The sequence below is a fragment of the Bison bison genome, unplaced genomic scaffold, assembly GCF_000754665.1.
Source record: "Bison bison bison isolate TAMUID 2011002044 unplaced genomic scaffold, Bison_UMD1.0 scf7180017864341, whole genome shotgun sequence".
NCBI lineage: Eukaryota > Metazoa > Chordata > Mammalia > Artiodactyla > Bovidae > Bison > Bison bison.
The window spans coordinates 2,630,961-2,645,359 of record NW_011494913.1 but is presented as its reverse complement, the minus strand read 5'-3'; positions in this window follow the sequence as shown (position 1 = coordinate 2,645,359).

The window sequence follows — 14,399 nt, the reverse complement described above, 5'->3', positions numbered from 1 at the left end:
ACTTGCAGGCCTTCAACTTTTCCACCTTAGAAGGAAGGGTTCTGTCCAAACTGACCTTGAGCCTGTGCTCAGTTTAAGAGGATTAATAGAGGCTATTGCAGCTGAGGCTCAGGATTTGAGCATCTCTTATTAAGAGTGATGAGGTAACTGTGGAATTGTCCTAGGAAATCCAATATCATTTTGATGCATCAGGAATCTAGCTCCAATGAGAGCAATGAAAGCTCAGAGCCTCTAAGATCTTCTTTAACTCCAGCCATCAACATTTCTGGGTGTGATGACTTGGTAATAAGGTGTCAGCTTGGCTAGGCTGAACTGCACTTCCCTGAATCCCCTTTCCTCTGTGTTTTTGATGAGAGTGAGCCACAGGCAGATGCTTGCAAGACGTGGAAGCAGAAAGGAAGCAGCAGAAATCTCGCAGCCCATAGACATTGTTTCTGATCAGCTGACTCACCTTATGGGCATGAGGCTACAGCTATGCCTGACAGCTGCACCATCCCCACACAAGTTGTTGCCTTGCCCCACCATCCCCCCCGCCCCAATCCAAAGGAAACCTACCCATCCATCCAGTTACACACTAACCATCACTATGCTTATTTCCATCCAGCTTATGGCCAGTGAATACCTTATTCACTCATGTGTTTTCTGGTTGACTTTCCGTGCTCTGCACTCTGTTGTGAATGTCTGTCTGTGTGTGTGTGAGTAACTCTGCCACATCAAAAGAAGATGATTTGATTTGATAGTTTATGAGCATAGGAAGAGAGGCTAATGTCCAAGAAGATAATATGTTTTTACCATTTTGTTTTCTACTATTTTCATTCTACTTTATTTCATATTCATTCTAAGTTGGACATAGTCCTAATATTATTTGGAAAGGTGACATAATTTCTCTTTATGTTGATTTATCATGCTCTCCATTTGCTTGGTTATTGGATTGTTTACCAGTTTTTTTTCCCCTCCTATTTTCAGTTGTATTTCTGTGAGTACCTAAATTTTGTTTATTGAATCCAGGGGAATTTCTTTGGGATATAAACACAGAAGTCGAATTTTTGGGTCAAAACTGTGAACAGTTTTAAAGGTCTTATTACATAGCAACAGATTTCTTCTTAGAAAGATGAAACCAATTTGCTATGCTAGGAGCAATGTACAATTGTGCCTATTTCCCCATGGTCTTGTCAACATTGACTTGAAACATTTTTTTTATCCCTTGTACCTTGTTTTGCTAATTTAGTTATGTTAGGAGGCACCCGTGGAAAATAGCACAAGGGAAAAATCACAGACGAGTGTCATCATGTTCTAGTGTGAAGCACTCTTGCAATTCTAGCAACTTGATTTTATCAGAGCCTGTGTCGTTCAGAATGCTTTCAGCAACAGAAAGCAGAAAAGAAAATCCATACTGGCTAATATCATGAAGCAGGTATACTGAGTTGGGTGACTGCTCTGCTCATAGGGATTGCGGCTCATATCTCTATCATTCTCTTGGCGTTGCTTTTCTCTTCATGTCTACTTACTGTTGCAGGGAAACCTGCTAAGACAGCTCCGAGCCTCACTTCTGCATCTGACAACACACAGCTAAGGAACGGAACTTATCTTCTTGTGACTCCTTTTACAATTGAGGAAACTTTTCAAAAATAACTCCTCTTCCCTCCCAGATACTGTCTCATTGGACTGAAGTGGGTCCCTTGCTTATTTCTGAACTAATTACTACGTGACATCAATAAGCATGGGTATTATCTTAGGCTTGCATTCCAGTACTTCTTTCACACAATCCATGCATGCAGGCAGCAAAAGTATGGTGAGAATCCAATTAGACTCAGTCCCCTGGGAGCAGGACTTGGAATGTGGGGTCAGGAAAAGGAGAATGCAAGGATAAAACAGAACAATTAGGAAGGGGGAATAGATGTTGGGGAAACAATTTTTCGTCACTTCATGACAAATAGATGGGGAAACAGTGGAAACAGTGGCTGACTTTATTTTTTTGGGGCTCCAAAATCACTGCAGATGGTGACTGCAGCCATGAAATTAAAAGACGCTTACTCCTTGGAAGAAAGTTATGACCAACCTAGATAGCATATTCCAAAGCAGAGAAACAAAGGTTCGTCTAGTCAAGGCTATGGTTTTTCCAGTGGTCGTGTATGGATGTGAGAGTTGGACTGTGAAGAAAGCTGAGCACCGAAGAATTGATGCTTTTGAACTGTGGTGTTGGAGAAGACTCTTGAGAGTCCCTTGGACTGCAAGGAGATCCAACCAGTCCATTCTAAAGGAGATCAGTCCTGGGTGTTCATTGGAAGGAATGATGCTAAAGCTGAAACTCCAGTACTTTGGCCACCTCATGCGAAGAGTTGACTCATTGGAAAAGACTCTGATGCTGGGAGGGATTGAGGGCAGGAGGAGAAGAGGACAACAGAAGATGAGATGGCTGGATGGCATCACCGACTCGATGGCCATGAGTTTGAGTGAACTCCGGGGGTTGGTGATGAACAGGGAGGCCTGGCGTGCTGCGATTCATGGGGTCGCAAAGAGTCGGACACAACTGAGTGACTAAACTGAACTGAAACAACAATTTCCAGCAAAACACCAAAATATAATCACACTCATGTTAACCAGACTCACAGAGGTGGATATACCAGTGGATGGAATGATTTGCTAATGCATTGAAAACAGCACCATCACAAAAACAATGTTACGTTAAATACCTAAAATGTGTTCTCACTGCATGCTCACTGCATGTAAAGTAAAATGTCCACTTAAATGTAGAGCAGTAAAACAAGTTTGGGATTCTTAATGCCCTGTATTATCAAGCTGTGGGGGTTCACTTTACCATCTCCCCTGCTGGTCAGGGCCTCCAAGTGGGCCAGGGAGTCATGGACTCTTGACTAGAATGTTCCTTTCTTGGGAGCAGTTCCTGGAAACTACCGACTTCTCTGATAAAAATCCAAGTTGAGGATTCCCTATCCAGTAACACAAGCTTCCTAAAGTTAAACATAGTGGACACTCATAGGTTTCAACTTTGAAAACCATTGAATTTAGATGACCTGAATTAAACATTGTGTCCAAGTTACTTTTTATTTTCTCTGAAACTCATTTTCAGAGGCTGATGGAAGCACACCTTAGGAAGTATTCTGTACTGTATCCTTTGTGTTCTGTCTACTTGTTTGCTTGCTTGCTCGGCTTGAGGTGATGGGATCTCTTCATGTTCTTCAACCCCAGGAAGCTGACTGTCACCACTGGAAAGTTTCATCTACTCCCTAATGTTATTTGGAAAGACAACATAGTGTTTCTGCCTGGAATACTTCTCTTCCACACGTACACATATTTCCGTGGCTCCTTTTCTCATTTTCTTCATTTCTATTCCCACATCTGTCTTTATAAGTGAGACTTTCCCAAACAATCCTGCTTAAATAACACCCCACCTCTCTTGCTCTGCTTCAGTGTTCCCCATTGCTCTTATCATGATCTGACATAGCTGTTATTTGGTTATCTTTATCTCCCGGCTCTTAGGATCTCGTCTGTTTGATTCACTGCTATAACTCTAACACCTAAAATAGTAACTGGTACATAGTGGATGCTCAGCAAACACCTATTGAATCACTTGATTTGGACATGAATTTTCTTTCTTTTCTATGCTTCCATTTGTTAAAAAGTGTATGTATGAACAAATTCAGTTATCAATTTAGGCCCCTTGAGTAGAATTTACTTAATGCATCCAAGGTTTCTTTTTCCTAAACTGCTTTAGCTATTTTGGGTCCTTTGCATTTCCATATAAATTTCACAATCAACTTGTCAATTTTTCCCAAAGAGGCTACTAGATATTATCCAGATGGTATTGAATCCATAGATTGACTTAGGTAGAATTACCATATTGACAATATTGAGTCTTCTATAAACATGGAATGACTTAATTTATTTAGATGTCTCTTAAATTTTCTTAGCAGTGTATATAATATTTATAGTACAATAAATTGCTCTTTTTTCCTGTGGGTTTTTATTCTATATAATGCTTCTGTGAATAGGATTTTTAAAAATTTAATATTCATTTGTCCATTGCTAATATATAGATACAATTGATTTTTGTATATGAGCCAATGATCTCCCTCATCTCTGTTTCTTCTTGAGTCAGTTTTTATAATTTGTGTCAATTTTTATTTCATCTAAGTTGTCTGATTTGTTAATATGGTAATTTATAGTATTTTATTTAAAAACTTTGATTTGTAGTGATAGCTATCTCAGTCTTGATTTTGATAATATGTCTATTCTGTCTTTTTAGTTTGTCAATTCAGGTAAAGGCTTATCCATTTTGTTTATATTTTCAAAGAAAGAACTTTTGGTTTTATTGATGTTCTCCTTTGTCTTTCTGTATTTTATTTCATTGTTTTTCAACATAATATTTATTATTTCCTTCCTTCTGCTTCCTTTGTGTTTTCTTTTTATCCTATTTCTTTAGCTTCATAAGGTTGAAGTTTAGGTCAATAATTTGAGACCATCCTTCTTTCTAATGCAAGTTTCTAAGGCTTAAATATCCCATTAAGCACTGCTTTAGCTGTATCCCCCAATCCAAATAGGTTGTATTTTCATAATCATTCAGTTAAATATATTTTCTGATTGTTCCCTTTGTTTAATTTAATCGATAGGTGATTTAGACGTGTGTTGTTCAATTTCTCCCCAGACTGGGCTTCCTTATAACACAAGCAGTGTTTCTCTGTTGATGAGTAACATTGTTTAAAATAACAATGCAGTCAAATTTATCAGTTTCATTAGGTATTGCTTTATGTAACCTACAAGTATTCCTGTATCACAAATGTACTCTCCTATGTTTTCCATTAAATCTGCTGTGTGAACGTCTACATTTAGATCTATGACCTAACTTAATTGGGTGCCTTAGGCCTATTTCACTGATCTATTTGTCAGAACTGTTGCGGTTGTTCAGTCACTAAGTTGTGTCCAAATCTTTGCGACCCCATGAACTGCAGCACGCCAGGCTTCCCTGTCCTTCACCATCTCTCTTGAGTTTGCCCAAATTCATGTCCATTGAGTTGGTGATACCATCCAACCATCTCATACTCTGTTGCCCCCTTCTCCTCTTGCCCTCAATCTTTCCCATCATCAGGGTCTTTTCCAATGAGTCAGCTTTTCACATCAGGTGGTGAAAGTATTGCAGTTTCAGCTTTAGCATTAGTCCTTCCAATGAATATTCAGGGTTGATTTCCTTTAGGATTGACTGGTTTGATCTCCTTGCTGTCCAAGGGACTCTCAAGAGTCTTCTCCAGTACCTCAGTTCGAAAGCATCATAGAACTACATTGTCACAAATATTTTAACTTAGTGCTACTCAACTTTTGTACTCTTGACATTTTGGACTGGATAATTTTTTTGTTGTATTGGGCGATCTTGTGCATTGTAGAATGCGTAGGTGCATCCTTGTGTTCTAAACATTAAATGCTGATAGCACCTTCCTCCAAATTGTGGCATTTCTTATAGTTAGGGGGTCAAAGGATTTTAATTTTCCTTTATTTAAAGATATGTTTCCTTTTCACTCTCTCTTAAAGATATGCAGAATTAAGGATACAGAATTCTGAATTCAGATAATTTTTCTCTCATTAATTTGAAAATGTGTTTTCACTGCCTTCTGAACTCTGATTTTTGATAAGAAAGCAGTGATAATCCAAGCCACTATACCTCTGAATGCTATGATTTTCCCCTTGTTCCTTTTAAGATTTCTCTCTCTCTCTTTTTTGTTTCAGCACATTAGCTGATGTTCTTAGGAGTGTGTGTGTAAAATCTCCTTGGAATTCAGTGAGCTTTTCTTGGGGCGGGGCAGGTGAGCATTGCTGCACAGGCTCTTCAGCACTTTTGCACGGGCTTTCTCTAGTTGTGGCGAGTGGGGGCTCCTCTTTGTTGTGGTGCGTAGGCTCTAGGTACGCGGACTTCATAGTTGTGGCACACAGGCTCAGTAGTTGTGGCACACAGGCTTAGTTGCTCTGTGGCATGTGGAATCTTCCCAGATCAGGGGTTGAACTGGTATTGCCTACATTGGCAGGCAGAGAAATCCCAATGAGATTTTTAATTTGTAAACTTCTGATATCATGCTTTGATAATACCATAGAAATGGGCTGGAGTCCCCCCATCTATCAAAAATATTGGTACAAATATCAAACCTGATAATCCCAAACACACACACCAAGAGAAAATGTAAAAATGTATCACTCACATAATGAAGATTTATGGGGAGAGTGGGGTGGTCTTCCCGAGTAGGTCCAGAATGGAATGAGAGTGCACAGAAAGGAGGTTGGCTCGGGGCTTTTGTGGTGGTTAGGACTTAGGACCAGGGTGAGTTGCATGGTATGAACTTCCCACTAGTTCACATAGATGCCATGTCTGGGCTTTCTTACTCGCTTGCCCAATTGTGAAGCAGAAAGAGAAAAAGAGGACTGGTGCTTAAAAGCATTCAGCAAACGGATGTCTAAAATGGAGTCAGATTCCTTATTACATGTGACCCAAACTAGAAAACACTTCAGAAACTAGATCTTCATTTTTTCCCCCACTCTGTCTCTGTCCCTCCCTTTCTGTCCTCTAATTTGAGTTTGATATTAATGAATTAGTTTTATCATTCTCTTTTAAATTATTTCTTCTTATTGGCTTTTTTCACTTAAAGTAATGCTTTTGAAAGATATTCATGTGGTTGCAAGTCACTCCAGTTCAGTTCAGTTGCTCAGTTGTGTCCAACTCTTTGCGACCCCATGAATCGTAGCACGCCAGGCCTCCCTGTCCATCACCAACTCCCGGAGTTCACCCAGACTCACGTCCATCAAGTCAGTGATGCCATCCAGCCATCTCATCCTCTGTCGTCCCCTTCTCCTCCTGCCCCCAATCCCTCCCCGCATCAGAGTCTTTTCCAATGAGTCAGCTCTTCGCATGAGGTGGCCAAAGTACTGGAGTTTCAGCTTTAGCATCATTCCTTCCAAAGACATTAGTCCATTCCTATTTATTGTGTGGATATGCATAATGTGTTTATACACCTACCACTTCAATGGAAATTTGAATTATTTCCAGTTTGGGGTTATTTTTGATAAAGTTTTGCCTGCAAGCTTTTGTGTGGACATAAGTTTTCACTTATTTGGATAAATATCTGGGAGTAGGATTCCTAAGGCTACTATTACAAGTGTGTATTTAACTATAAGAAATTTTCATTTTGTATTTCCACCTAGAGCAATGAGAGCGCTAGTTACACCAGATCATTGCTAACTAACATGTGGTATGTGATTCTTTTTAAGTCTAACATTTCTAGTGACTTTAGTCATAGCAGTGTCTCGTGGTGGTCATAATTTGAATTGCCCTAATGTTTAATGACAGTGTTAATCATTTCTCTTGCTTATTTACTATTCATGTGTCTTCTTCAGTAAAAAATCTCTATGAAAATATTTTGCCTGATTTTTAAAATTCTTCTTTTTAATTTTTATTTTGATTTAAATGTTCTTTATATATTCTGTATAAAGATTTTGTATTACTAATACTGTCTCCTAATTTTTCTGACTATTAGTATCTTGAAAGGCAAAGGAAATCCAGGTCACAAAATTTTGTCTGTATTTTCTTCCAAAATGTGTATAGGTGTAAGCTTTACACTTATATCTTAGTGACCTACATCACATAATGATTTCTTAGATAAGGCATAAAAACATGAAGCTCAAAAAAAGAAAAAATACAATAGACTTCTCTTTATAAATAATTTAGGGCAGAAGACAGTGGAGAAATATCTTTAAAGTACTAAAGAAAAAACAAGCATCAACCTAGAATTCCACATCCAATAAGATTTCTGCAAAGATGATGGTAAAATATTTTTGGGGCATAAAGAAGCTGAAGGAATTTATAAGCAGTAGACCAGCACTATAAGAAATATTAAAGGGAGTCCTTTGGACAGAAGGAAAAAATTTTATGAGATGGAATTCAGATCTACTTAATAAAACCACTGGAAATGGTCAAATATGTGGACACGCATAAAGCAATTATCTTGTTTTATAAAAGTCTCTTTATAAGGTATTGGCTCTTTAAAGCAAAGTAAATATGTTACATAGTTTATAAGATGTGTAGAAGCGAACACGATGACAGTAGCAGAAAGGCCAGGAGAGGGAAGACGGAAGTGGACTGTGTAAGGTTCTCATAGGACGTGTGAAAAGCTATAATATTATGTGCAGATGGACTAAGTTAAAGATGTATGCTGTAAAGCCCAAAGCAACCACTAAAAACACAAAATGAGTACGTTTAGCTAATAAGCCAATGAAAAAAATGAAATAAAATCATAAAATCTATTATGTCTGAACATTGGCACACACATACAAAACTCGGAATTGGAATTTTTGCATGTTTAGAAAATCTCCAAATACAGAATTTCAATGGGTATAGAGCAAATGTGTTACAATGTCAAAGTGAAATATCTTCTCATTAGTGTGTAAGGACTGCTGATTGACTTCAAGAATTGTGGAAATATAAAATTCCAATTTCTGCAAAAACCAACACCTAATTAGAATGAAAAATGATACTATGATTAATTATGTACAGCCCATGATGACTTTTTCATTTAGATTCATGAATCTTTGTGAGCCATCTTTTTCAGATACTCTAGGCATAAAAATAAGAATCAAAATGAACTAAAGTTAGAACCAGATTTTGGAATTTCTATATCATCAAGAGTGAAACAAATATTATTCAAAAATAATGATGCCTATTCAAACATATTTTCACTATTAAAATGTTATTATTAGTGAGAATATTTAGTGTGTGAAAAGTTTTTATGTATATTTAATGTACAAAATAAATGCTAAAATGTGAACATTGATTAATCTGTCTCAATGGTTTAATTTATAATTGTATACCATCTACAATGTACATAATGAAACATCTATTTACAAATTTTACAATTACAATTTATTCTGTTATGTACTGTAATAATTATGTTTACATAGTGACACATATGTAGTATAAAATACGTGTGAAATGTAATATATATTACTAATTGTAGGAATTACAATTATGTACTTGGAGAGTAAAACAAATAAGCATAATGAGGTTTTTAATGAAAGGGAGGCTCAGTTCTTATCATCTCACTCATTTATTTTTTGGCAGTGCTGTGTATCATGCGAGATCTTAGTTCCGCAACCAGGGACAGAATCCGTGCCCCCTGCATTGGGAGCACGGAGTCTTAATCACTGGATGGCTGGAGGCTCAGTTCTAAAAGCCCAGTCCTATAATGCAACTGAATGGCCAAACACGAACTTCCAAAAAGAGATTTGCATGGGCTGAAATCTAGTTTTAGCACTTAACTGTGCTGTTGCTACTGCTGCTAAGTCGCTTCAGTCGTGTCCAACTCTGTGCGACCCCATAGAAGGCAGCCCACCAGGCTCCCCCGTCCCTGGGATTCTCCAGGCAAGAACACTGGAGTGGGTTGCCATTTCCTTCTCCAGCGCATGAAAGTGAAAAGTGAAAGTGAAAGCACTCAGTCGTGTCTGACTCTTAGCGACCCCATGGACTGCAGCCCACCAGGCTTCTCCGCTCATGGGATTTTCCAGGCAAGAGGACTGGAGTGGGTTACCATTTGAAGTGCGTTTTCATGTCTTTAATTCAGAAAGTGTTTTTAATTCATGCCCTTTAGCCTCATTTTCCCCTTTTATAAAAAGAAGCATGTATTATTATCTACCTCAACAAGTTGATGAAAGGACTAATTGATTTTGTAAAATAATTAATATTTGTAATAATATGTAAATGAATTCAAATAGTGCATGAGACACATTAGTGCTTACAACTGATTAGTGTTACTGCTATAATTAATTATTGTTAACATTTATAAAGCAATTTTAATAAGGGCTAGGCCCTATTTTAACACACTTTACATATGTTAAATCATTTAACCCTCATTAAAAAAAAGGTGACTATGCATGAGATACTAGTCCCACTTTAGAGATGAACACTCTGGCACGCAGGGAGTTAAATTTTATTATTATAATGTGCATGCATTAAAACAGCCTTCTATTTGGGAAATAAGTCACTTTTTTTTCATGGTGGATACATAAGGTATTAGGTTGGTTAAAATGAGCTTGAAAAATAGTTTTGCATGGGTTGTCATAAGTTAGATTAGGATATAATGTTCTTTTGTTTTGTTGCCCTTAACATCATATTTGACAGTCACACTTGCTTCATAACAAGCAAGTAAATAGGCTCCAACCTTTTAAATCTCCTTTGAAATGGTTTGTGTAATATAGGTATTATTTGGCCTCTGATATCAATAAATATATCTAAAATAAGGCCAGCTAGTTTGTGTGTGTATTGACACACAACTAACTATGATTGCTCTCAGACACCTTTCTTTGATCTCAAATGATGAAAAAATATAATCACTCAATACATATAAGCATATCCAAAGCATCTTTGGGTACACTATATGACTGATTATTTTGATTCCTACTAGCTGTTAATAATTAGTGTTTCATTAGCCAATGATTTATTGAAGGCATAGATCTACTAGATCAATGTCTATGACTTTTATTGTTAGAAACAAAGCCACTGAGCCTATATTCTCTTTTCAATTAGAATTTATTTCACATCTTAGTGCCTAGCACTGTGATAAATGTTGGGCAGCCAGTAATAGAAGGAATCAAAATTCCTGTCTTGAGCAATTCACAGTGGGAGAGCATTGCAAGAAGACAGTGACAATTACAGGTGTTAGAATATCTAGATACAGGAATACAGTTATGGCTTCAAAAATGTCTCCATAAAGGAGACAGTATTTCGACTGTATTGTCAAGATTAGTTTTTTTTTCCTCACAGGAACTAGGCATTCAGCATAGCAGGGATTAAAAGACATCAGATTGTGAAAGAGCAGGTCATGTATAGAAACAGTTCAGAGTAACTGGAGCTAGTTGTTGAAGGAGAAGTTGGACGGGCTAGGGTTTATTCATAGCTTTCACCGTATAGAATGCGTGCGTGCATGCTAAGTCACTTTAGTCATGTCCGACTCTTTGTGACTCTATGGACTGTAGCCCACCAGACTCCTCTGTCCATGGGATTCACAAGTCAAGAGTACTGGAGCAAGTTGCCATGCCGTCTTCTAGGAGATGATATGGACCCAGCGATCAAACCTGCATCTCTTATGTCTCCAGCATTGGCAGGTGGGTTCTTTACCACTAGCATCATTGGGAAGCCCATACCATAAAATACAAGAATCCAATTAAGGTAATTTCCACAATCAGATGTGTTCTTTTGGTCATAAAGAAAGATGTGCTGAAGGCCATCCTGTGCCAGGTACTATGCAAGACTCCGGAGATACAGTCATGAAGCAAGAAGACACGTTTTCTGCCCTTGGTGTGCTTACAGGGTGCTGAGCAGGTGCCCAGGTACTGTCGTCCTATGTCCTGACTTAGATGTTGAGGATCATGGAGATATTTTGGACATAGACTCAAGAGTATTTAGCATATAATTAATGTCACAAGTGAAGGAAAGGGAGGAATGGCAGGTTTCTGTTTGGAAGGTAAAGCCGTTAGTGACATTACTGAGACTTACAAGAAAAGAATCTGGGGTAGGGAGGAAGATACCAGCTCAGTCTTTTCCATGGGTGTAGAACTCTTTACTATGACTGAACATACATTGAAGCTAATTAAAATATACTCATCAAAAAGGTGTCAGTTAAAATATCTCCTCAAAGAGAGCTTCTCTGACCACTTTTGCCAAAGAACCTGGTCTCCTAGCCACTTTCTATTCCATTGCCATACACATTTCCCTGTCTAGAATTGTCTTATTTGCCTATTTGTTCATTCTCCATTTTCCCAACTAGAAGGTGACTGCATAAGGGCAGAGACATGGTCTGTTTCGTTTTCATTCACCACTTTACCCCAGGGATGGGAGCATCATAGGCTCTTGGTTCATTTTTACTCCATGTTGAACTTGATGGACATGAGAGCTCAGGTTAAATTGGAAATCATTGGTGTTTAAGCTCCAGATGAGTGTGAGAAGATACAAACAAATGAGTCAATGTGTGGTTTCAGATTACCCTGCTTTTGAAACAGAAAGAAGGCCAACATGGCAGAAGTGTTGGGAAAAGTGTCTTCATGGTATAAGATGAAGCTGGAGGAACAGACAGGGAAATGTCATGAAGGAATATAGATTTGATCCTAAGTGTAAGTGATGCTTCTCATATATAGCTTCATCTTCACGGTGAAAGTTAGAGACCAGATGTTCATCATGCCTGGCTAAACTTCCCAGTGGCTCCCTAAAAACTCTCCCTGTGGGGATCACTAATATGATCTTTAAATTTAATGTGACTCAAAACTGACTACTTGGGAACACTGTTCTGTGGAATTAATTCTAATTACCCCTTGAGCTCCCACTATCTGTTTTACAAACCTAGTTCCCTTCTTGAATGTCTGCTTTTAACACTGCTTTGCTCTGGCCTGTCGTTTCCTCATTTCATCTTCATTCTCTGTCTCTGTGGTTCTGGGTAAAATCCATCACATGTATCCTTCTGGCTTTTCCTCCATATACTGCTTGAGTCACAAAATGTAAATTAAAATATGGTTAATTTCAGTTATTTTCCTTTTCTAATCCTCATAGACAGTTGAGGAATGTGCCATATCTAGTATCTTGAGAGTCCTCTCCAAGGCAGGACAGTTCTACAGTTCTTCAAACTGCTGGGAAACAGCAAAAACCAGAAAAACGACAAAGTAAATTGAATACTTTTCATGTCTCTTCAACTCAAACTGATCCCTTGACCAAAAGCCAAATGTTATTTAAAATTTGTACAGTATTTCGCAATTAAAGGTAACACTTGGCTGCAATTTCCTGATAGTCAGCATTCAATTTAGCATATCTTGGCTTTTTTGTTTTCACTGTTTGGCTTCTCACACAATCTTCACACTTACTATATTTTTTCCTTAAAGGAAACTTGCAGTATTTCAAACCCGTGTATTCAGTTGTTCTTCATGGAGTTGTACCTTTTTAGAGAAATCTTTTCATTTTAAGAGCTCCACTCTGAGAAACTCCTTAATGGTGTAGCACTTGGAGGAAGATCAAGTGTCAGCAGATGCCAGTGAGTTACAGCTGAACTCGGGCTTCCTTGTGGCTGGATTCTTCTGAGCCAGCATCGCTTCTACTGTTCTGTAGAATCTTTGCTGGAATGTTGTTCCTGTTCACTGACTTCTCAAGGCAAGTGATGGAGCTCAGTGAAATTTCTTCATAAAAAGATGTGTACGACAGGAGAATTACTTTTTTCTTCCTTCTGACTGCCACCTTCATCCACGGAAAGAGAAGGATGTGGGAAATAGAAAATATGAAAATGGGGGTAAAAACAGGGGATAGCAGTCGAGAAGGAAAGGGGAAAAGTCTAATGGAGAAACAGATAATGGGGAAGAGAGATGTGAAAGGGAGAAGTTGAAGGAGAGGAGATAGATAAGCTGTATTGTTGGAGGAGGGAGGGAGCATGTAAGAAGGTGTGTTTATTCTTAGGTATTTCGTTCTTTTTGATGTGATGGTAAATGGGAGAAGAAAATCTCTCTCTCTGATAGCTCATTGTTAATGTATGGAAATGCAACATATTTCTATATGTTAATTTCTCCCTGAAAAATACTAAAATATGTATAATACAACAAAATTTATACCTATAGGAAATTTATAATGGCATTTTAAAATTAATAGAATAAAAATACATTGAGAATTTGCCTATACAATATAGAAAAAAATTAAACAATACAAGAACTAAAAAAGGAAGAGATCAAGAACAAGAATTGAAGGAATAGAAAACAGCTAAATGGTGAGAGAGAACAATTAATAAAACCCTTTTTCCTTCAAGAATAGTAAAATAAATTCCCGACAATTAAGGAATTGAACAGTTTAGGAGAAAAAGAGAGGCCAGAACAATGCAGAGTATTAGGAACGATGTGGGGAAGTGTAAGCCCAAATATAAATAAATTAGAATATTTATTTTTAAATTATTAAGTTTAACACCATGAATTGGAAGGTCAAGTAAAAATGGATAATTTCTAGCAAAAGAGAAATTTTCATATTTTGAGATGGCAGGAGGAGTTTTATGCCAATCCCTTTCCTCACCTCCACTGCAAAATGCTTCCCATGGTAAAGAATATTATTAGATGAAAACCAACTAAGCCAAACAGCAACAGCAGTGGCAACACATCAATAATAAAAAGGTGTAAAAGAAATATAATAAATCCAAAAATCCTCTGAAAACATAAAAGGTTATTTTTGGTAGAAAGTAAACAAATACCTGTACACATAAAATTGCTATTGTTTATATTTAAAAAAAAAGAAGAAACCATAGGCAAAATCAGGCACAAAAGACCATTGCTACAATGGAAATTAGTTGCAACACCCAACTAGGCCAACTTTTTTTTTTTTTTTTTGTGGCCAC